This window comes from Gavialis gangeticus, unplaced genomic scaffold, assembly GCF_001723915.1.
Source record: "Gavialis gangeticus isolate Ggan-Ray unplaced genomic scaffold, GavGan_comp1, whole genome shotgun sequence".
Classification (NCBI taxonomy): Eukaryota; Metazoa; Chordata; order Crocodylia; family Gavialidae; genus Gavialis; species Gavialis gangeticus.
The window spans coordinates 91,360,079-91,368,863 of NW_017729033.1; positions in this window are offsets into that span (position 1 = coordinate 91,360,079).

Genomic DNA, 8,785 nt, shown 5'->3' on the forward strand with positions numbered 1-8,785 from the left:
ATATATATATATATATATAGATAAATATAATATTATATAATATATGATATATGAGTATAGCGATGGGGACATAGCTATTTTTCCATACCAAAAAAAATCTGATACTTATCAAAAACCAGGAACTTCCAGCATTTACCTTACGCACAAAGGTGTACTAAATGGAGCATGACAACATGAGATGCACATTTGTTCTACTTCTAAGTTAGTCTTGCCTGTGCAAGAAGCATATCTGCATATACACTACATACATGGTCTTGAATTCTGTGTGATAAGTTAAAGAGTCTACAACTTAGTCCCTCTTGGGTGAAGAGAGACTCCCCAGTCTGGGAAATGGGCAGGCAGCAGCAGGACAAAGCCCTCACCCCATTCCTCAGATCATGCAGTACCTGAGCTGGAAAAGAGGCAGGGAGCATTGCCTTGCTGTTCCACTCCCATCCCAATCTGGTCTGTGGAGCAGCAGGGCAAAGCCTGCAGCCCATTCCCCAGATGTAGCAGTCCTTGGTCTGGGGAAAGAGAGAAAAAGCATCACCCTGCTTCTCCCCTCCTAAACCAGAATAGGGAGGGAGAGGAGTAGCATACAGGCATTTACTCTCCCAGATAGATATGTTTTCTCTGGGAGAAACTGAATTAGCCCTTTTGTTCTTCTAGTTTCTACCAGGACAGCAGCAATTCTCTTGGTAGAAACATAACCAGGGTGGTTCCAAAGAGGATGGAGCTAGACTGTTCTCAGTGGTAGCAGATGATAGAACTAGGAACAATGGTCTCAAGTTGCAGCAAGTGAAGTTTAGGTTACATATGAGTGTAGCAGGGCACTAAGTTGTGCCTGCTCCTTTAAGGGCAGAAGCAGCCTAGCCAGAGAGCTCTGCAATCTAGGGAGAGGTCCACAGCTGCAGGTTGCCTAACCAACAGTCTAATGGGGTAATTGGCCAGCACCTGCAGGCAGTCAGATGACCAGAAGGAGGCAGGGCCCTGGGGACATATAAGCTCAGGGCTGAAGCTAACAGGGTGCACTCTGTCTTTGGAGACTGTCAAGAGAAGGAAGCTGGCCTTAGAGAGCTACCCAGAGACATTGGACAGCCTGCTTTATTGTCTGCAAGGATTAAAACTTCAGGAGCCTACAAGGTACCCAGGGCTAGGAAACATGCTGTCCTAGGGTGGAAGTTTGCCTTCCTAACAGGGAGAACATGGTCTCCTTTGCTATTGTTGTAGTCTAGCCCAGAGGCTTGTATTTGTGTTATTGTTTCTACCATCAGTTTGGAATGAGGTTATGGGGAGAAGGAGTGTCCACTCGGTGGGTCACATGATTGTGCAAAGCCCCAGCACCAGAGAGGCACAGCTACAGGAGCCAGAAAGCCCCAGTGCCAGAGGTGCACACAGAGGTGACAACAGTAGTATAATACCTGCAAGGCATGGGATATGCTAAAGGGAAGGTCAGAGCTGTGTATTATGCCCTTGGTATTAGGGCATAAAAGGAACAGGCTGCCACCTAGAAATAACTTGTTAGTTACAACAAAGGTATGGCAGGAGAGTCAGGTGGGTGGACTGCCCTAGACATTAGGGCAGGACGATGTTGTGACCAGCTTCAAGAACAGTTTTGCTAATTGTGACTGGGGGCTTTCTCACTAGGAGGTTAGTAAAACACTGGAACCAGGTTACCCAGAGAGGTTGTACAGTCTCCATCCTTAGAGGTTTTTAAGACCTAGCTAGACAAAGCCTTGGCTGGGATGATATAGTTGGGGATGGTCCTGGTTTGAGCAGGGGGTTGGACTAAATGACTTCCTAGGGTCCCTTCCAACCATACTTTTCTATGATTCTATAACATCTGTACATGGGCTATATCACAGTCATGACATTCTTAGCTTCATTAAGGAGTAAGAACCGAAGAGGAAAATGAAATGCTGAATCCCAAATTGTGCTGGTAAATCATAACAGTCCATATTACAGTTCTATAAAAAGTATATATTCTTCAGGGCAAGGACTGCCTCTTACTCTGTATATGTTCAGTGCAGAGCCCTTTATACACTACCTAAAAAAAATAATGCATTTCAACTTATGAAGAAATCAAGCATTTAATTTATTCTCAATTTAAACATTTAAAAAAAAAAAAAGAAATGCTCACTTGCTCCCCAAGAAACTTACATATACATTGCAAAAGAAGTCTTTTTCAAGCCACTGGCTCTGTATACATAAATGATTATAGTATTTTATGACTGTAGTTACCTAGATCATCTTACTTGCCCACCACCTTTTAACACAGTTACACTAAAGCAGATCTACCATAATGGTCTGCAAGCTCTTCTTTCATGCAATGTATGAGGATAATAATTCTCAACAGACACCAGATCACATTTATCCTCACTACAGAGCAATTTAGGGAATAATTTATTGTCGTTTTCTCCAGGTCTCTACTTTCTGCTCTCCTGAGAGTATATAACATGTTCATAGTTTTCATACCTGCCTGGTTCCAAATAATCTCAATTTTTCCTCCATATTCCATTTTATTTTTAAATATGTAGTAAAAGTTTTGTTTTGTTTCTTTCCCTGGTCCATAAGGATACTTGTTGTTTTCATCATTTCTCTCTAATCTGAAAGTATCAGATTCAGTGATAAATATAAGAGTGTATTTCACACCTGAATCAAAATCACAGATCTAATCACCCCCAGGTCTCATGGATACTTGGATCCAGACTTGGATTTCAGTCAGTCTCAAACTATAGAATAGACTTAACCAGAATCCCAGTTCCAAAAACTACTGAACTTTAAAATTTTCTAAATTCAAATATAAATAGGAACACTGGTATTTGCATCCATCCAGGGAAACAAAGGACATGTTTTGTCTTGCTGCTCCATTGTATTGCATTAATTGAACAGGTGGGTTACAAGTGCATGTCAGGAGTCAAAAATGTCAGTTTCGACTCTGCAACCAGCATCTGTGGACAGGTTACATCTATATTCTCCCACTTCATTTTCTTCCAGTTCTTCCTGGCAAAGTCATTTAAAGGTGACTAGCAACTGTGAGAGTTTTTCCAGTGACATATTAAAGGAAGCCAACTGTCAAAAAGTTGATTGGGAACCCAGCCGCACTAGTTTCTCTCCTAGGTATGTTAATTTGTCAAAACCAAAACTGTTGATCAATAAACTGGGTTAGCTTTGACAAATCTCCCAACTAAAAGCATTTTTGGGGGAAAAAAAATTCCAAAATGTTCAAAGTGCTTTGTTTTAAAATTTGCAAAAGGGAAAGTTTCAAGGTTTTAATATGAAAATGACATTTCCAACATTTGCATTTTAGACTGTGGCCAAATCAAAGAAAAAAGTCAATCAGAATAAAATATTTCAAAATTATTCAAACAAAAACATTCCAGTTGACCTGAGCTAACATTTTTTGGAGTTTCAGTTCCTAAAAAGTTTCAAGATGTTGATTTTGTTCTAATTTATGACAGAATGATTTTAAGTATCAGATTTTCCCCAAGATGGAAAAAAAACAGTCTTTATATAACATCTTCTAGCAATTTTGCTTTTTTTAAAGTCTTAAGTTGGGCACCTAAAAAACTGGGGTACATGATACTGCCATGAAAATGTTTCATTGAATTATCCCTCTGCCCAGTTTCAGCTGTGACTAGAGAAACCCATAATTGCATAAAGAGACCATTTGCAGTATTTCCAACCCACCCAAAACTAATATCAGAAATTGTATAAGAGAGATTATTTTTTCAGGTTTTATTTCTAAATAGTTTCATGCAAGTGTCTGAAGCTTGGTTTATCCATTCAAGATGCACAGTACTTTTAAATCTCCCCCTTGTTCAATAGTCACTGCTCAGAATCTGGTTCCTTATGGGCCTGCTGCATTTCCTCTCTCATAAGATATTGACGTGTCCCATTCTGCATTGAAAAGATTTCTGTTGCCATATGCTTTTTTATAGGAGGTAAGCTCTCTTATTCCCCATAAATCATAACTACTATTTACACTTGTTTACTAGGTTAGATTATGTCACCAGGACACAACTGAGAGCAGCTGCAAAGAAACACCCCAGGAAACTAACTGTGTTTTATCAAGATAAAATTCCATCCCCACTCCCTATTGATTGAGGAGGATAGCAATAATTGCTGGCCTATGCCAGCAGATAAGCATTTGCCTCTGCTGTCCCCATGCATTAGCTCAGCAGTACAGACTAGTGAATTGCAAGGGATGGACATGTATCTTGAACCATCTTCCTCACTTCTCTACTCACTGGATCTGGAATTAAAAAAAAAAAAAATGTGTACATCATTCATTAAGCCCTAACCAGTGGTGTTCAAGGTCTCAGAATTTTGCCCAGAATCACATGGAGAGGAATGCTTTGCTTTAATACCCCTGCTTAGGTGTGCTGCCTAAATCGCTGTCTAGCACCAAGCTATTTCAAAATACTAACAATATTCCAGGAAAGACAGTCGTAGCTGCAGACAAGCTTGTGGTAGTTTTCTTGTATTTGACCACTACAAAGCAATAGAAAATCACTCCCCACTCCCAGAAAAGAACCCCTCTGTGCTCCTTTGAAGAAGTACAAATGAACTGAACTCAATGCGAGTAAAATCTGGGCAAGTATTTTGTGTCATCTCGGTATCAGGTTATTTTCATTATGCATCACCCAACTAAAACAATTTTAGTTACACACCATATTGGATCAATTCCAGTAAACACAATACCATCTATTTTGGCTAGACAACACAAAACTATTACCAAGGCTGTTTATAAGCTTGAAGAAATACTGCATCAAATTAAGTATTTCTTTTATTGCTCCCACAACTTGTATTCAAAACATATGTTATGATTTTTTTGTTTGTTTTTTAAATTATGATCAGCATAGCAGCAGTGAACTAGGCTGAAGGTATCTAGCTAGCTATACAGACAAAGAACAAAAATATAAACCTTTCACAAACTTGTGTAGAGAAATGATATCTTATTATTTGAAAGATGAAGTCAGTGTACTGGCATCACAGAGACTGCATTAGATCAGACAGCAAATTAGATATTGATAGAACTATTTTGAACAGTCAATGAGCTTTCTGATGATTGATACCTTTAAATTGGCTGTGGTAATATCAATTTCAGCATCTGGAAACTAGAGAAAGAAACTGTAATACAATATTCTCTTTGTGGAATTCTTAAGTGTAATTTAAGCTTAAAACCTAGTAAATTACTTAGGCAGTGGTCTTTGCACTGAGTTTTTTTTTTCCCTTCATAACAGGAGGGAGAGAAAATTAAGACCTGATGAAGAATGCCTTACATTCAAAAGCTTGTCAAACTTTATCCCAACTGTGCAGTTGGTCCAATAAAAAATATCACCCATGAAAGTCCTTGCCTCTTGCACTGTCAATTCAGAAATTCTAAAGATTGTCTCACTGATTTCAGCAAACAGGTGCAGAGCAAGACACCTACTGAGTGTGTCTACATGAGACATTTACTGCAGTTGCCTAATTAGCACTGAAGTAAAACTTTACCATCTACACATGCGATGCTATGAGGACACAGTAAACTAATTAACTTTGTCGTAGAATAGTACTGCCAAACAACTATGGCAGAGTTATTTACTCCACTACAACACATATGCAGATGCTGACAGGGCTGGCTAGGGCAATAGCTTGGTTCAGTGCAGGGGCTGCCTGCCAGTTAGCACTCTTGTGCCCCAGGCAGCCCCTCCACAGCACATTGAGCCAGATTGGAGCAGCCTCAGGCTAGCAAGCTGACCTCTGAGGCCCCCCCTGCTAGCTGGGTCAGTGGCTTAACGTGCTACAGTCCCAAGTGCATGAGAGCAGTTCAGGCCAGCATTTATTCAATCACCTTAATAACACAGGTAGACATGACTACTGTGAACAGAGAAAGGCAAATCTGGCCCAAAAGCCATTCTGCAGTTCAATTAAGCAAAGCAGCAGATAAGAAAAAATACTGTGTCATTTGTAGATCATAAAACATGGCCAAGATTAACAGTGATTTTTTGGTACTCAATTTGAGAGAACTTAAAATGGTTTGATTTTGAGAGGCTGAAGCCCATGTAAAGCTGTATCAAACTGGAGACTAGTTACCTCTGAAAAATGTCTTATGCTTTTTAAATTTTCCTTTTTGTCCTGAATTTCTCTGTGCCTCCCTTCCTGCACTTCTTTTTTCCTCTGTATTTTACCACCCAGGCCTTTTAAATAATGGCCATTGATTTCATTCAAGGCATTTTTGTCTTGTCATAAACATCTACAATGATGATGCAGTGAGAAAGTTGCATTTCTGAATTACCACAGGAATCTGTACAGATGATTTTGTTTCAAGTTAACTATCAAACGCATTGTGTGGAAACCTTTAAGAGTGTTATGTAACAACCTTTAAAAGTTGTTACATTGGCCTGGGGATTGCAGGAGGCAATCAGAGGGAACACAAGATCAGTAGGCTGAAAAGGCTCTCAGAATAAACAAGTGAGACAGGGCCATCTCAAAGCCAGTCCAATGGTCAGCCCACCCACCTGTCTAGGGCAGTCTGCCTTCCTGCTTCTCCTACCACACCTTTGTTGGAATTAAATAGTTGTTTGTAGGTGGGAGGCTGCCCATTTATTGCCCTGATGACGGGGCATAATACATGGCTCCAAACCATTCCTACACCATGTCCCATGCCTTGCAGATGGCATCTAGATCCAATATTCTCCCCCGGCCCTTTACCTGTGCTGCACTCAGCCTCTGGCCCAAACTTGGCCTCAGGCATCCTCAGACATGTCTTGGCCATATGCATCTCACTGGGGCCTCTACTTCTGGGTGGCCTACATGCCCCCACGTACCCTACTCTATGCAACCTCTGGCTGCCACTACTTCCAGTTGGCCTATGTACAGTCCTTCAGGCCCCTACAGACCCTACCCTACATGGCCTCCAGCTCTGTCCCACATGAGGCCTTCACTGGGGCCACTGGGCCTTATGCACCTTGGACCTCAGGTGTCTGTTGATATACCTGGACCCCTAACTTGGCCTATGTTCTACTCAGGCCGCAGTTGTCTGTCAATGTGCCTGGACACTGTCTCAGCCTGTAGCCCACTCAGGTCTCACATGTCTGTTGACGTGCCTGAACCCCATGTCAGGCCCTAGTCAATGGGCCTTGGCCCTGTGCTTTTCTGTCAGGGTGTACTTCCCTAGCCTATCCTTTCCAGGGGGTACCCACAAGGCAGCAGAGGCTGAGGTTTTACAGCCCCCCATCCTCACCTTTCACTGGGGAGGCACAAGTGTGGTATTTCCTGGAGGCTGCCCTGCCACAAGCAGCCCCGCCACACCATCCAACCCCAGCTCCACAGCCTGTTCAAGCGCCTTAAAGTGGCAGGCACCAAGTGGCAGGTACAAAAGGTCCCCTGCCACAACAAGCTTTATCATTGTGTAAGATTAACTCTTTTGTCTTTTGAGAATAATACATGGTACCAGGAGTGGAGTGCAAAGAAAGAGAGAAAAATTGAGCATCTCAGAATTCCAGAGGAGTAAAAGCTGTCTAGCAATGCAACAGAAAACTAAAAGAAGTTTAAGCAGAGCTTCAACATTATTATTAGAGCCAGTAGAGCTACAGAGAAGAAAGACCCACTCAAGGTAGCTATTTTTTAAAATACAGTGTGCCCAGAAGCTCTGTCTCTTTATAATAGCCTACAACTATGAGAAGCAGAATAGAAAAGCAGAAACAGAGAAGCAGAACAGTAATAAAAAAGTTTGAGTAATATTGTATACCCAAATAAAATGGAATTTTTGAACAGTATAATTTCCACGTGTGACAGCAAAAAGAATGTTAAACAACAGAGGAATTTGTCAAAGACCTCAGACTGCTGAGCCAGATGCACAACTTCGGGGACCCAAAAGTGTCTATGATCAGAGACTAAATAGTATTAGGTATAAGGGGTACAAGCCTCAGGAAAAGACTGGTAGAAGATCCTGAGCTTAAGGCAGTTAGAATGTGCCAAGTGGACGAGATAAGAAATGCCAGGCTGCAGAAGCTGGAGGAAAAAGCAGAACCAGCTGAACTAAACAGGATTACAAGACTGAAAAAACCTAAGGCAATACAGAATACAGAAAGGAGGACTTCACTATGAAGCAGGCAAGCAGAGAGCAAAGAAAACTTTGAAGAAGAAATGGTCAGCTACAGATGCTGTGGGGGTTACTGCAAACCCATGCAATGCCCTGCATTTGGTAAGCGCTACAACAAATGCAAAATATTCAATCACTTTGCAAGAGTTTGCAGAAAGGATCAGGATACACCACACAAAGCAAAATGTGCATGCTCTATGCAACAAGAAAGAGGAAGAATTTCTTATTGACAAAGCAAGAAGTTCATTCTTCTTAGGATTGGACAATCACCCAGGACCCCAATGGTGACTTTTAAATTAGATATAGGTGCACAGGTCAATATAATACCACAATACAGTATTCAAAAAATGAAAACTAAACCTGTGTGCTGTGAGAATAAGAAAGTGAAACTTAGAGCATATAATGGGAACATGATTGCAACCAAGGGCATTTGTGCACTGCATGTTAGACAAACAAGCACTTCATGTTAGGTCAGAAAGCCCAAGGCTGAATCAGTTTAGTCTTTTCAGGTTAGTCTAAACTGCAGAGACTAAACTGAGAAACAACTGACAAACATTTGGATTTGATTCAGGAAATGCAGCCACATGCTTTCAGTGGCTCAGGCCAGAAACCAGGGGGTACTAGAGAACAGCTCTCTGGCACATAGCCAGAATGGGCTCTGTGATCATTTCCTCTTCCTTCTGTCCCCAAAGTCTCTGGGATTTTCAGTCCAGA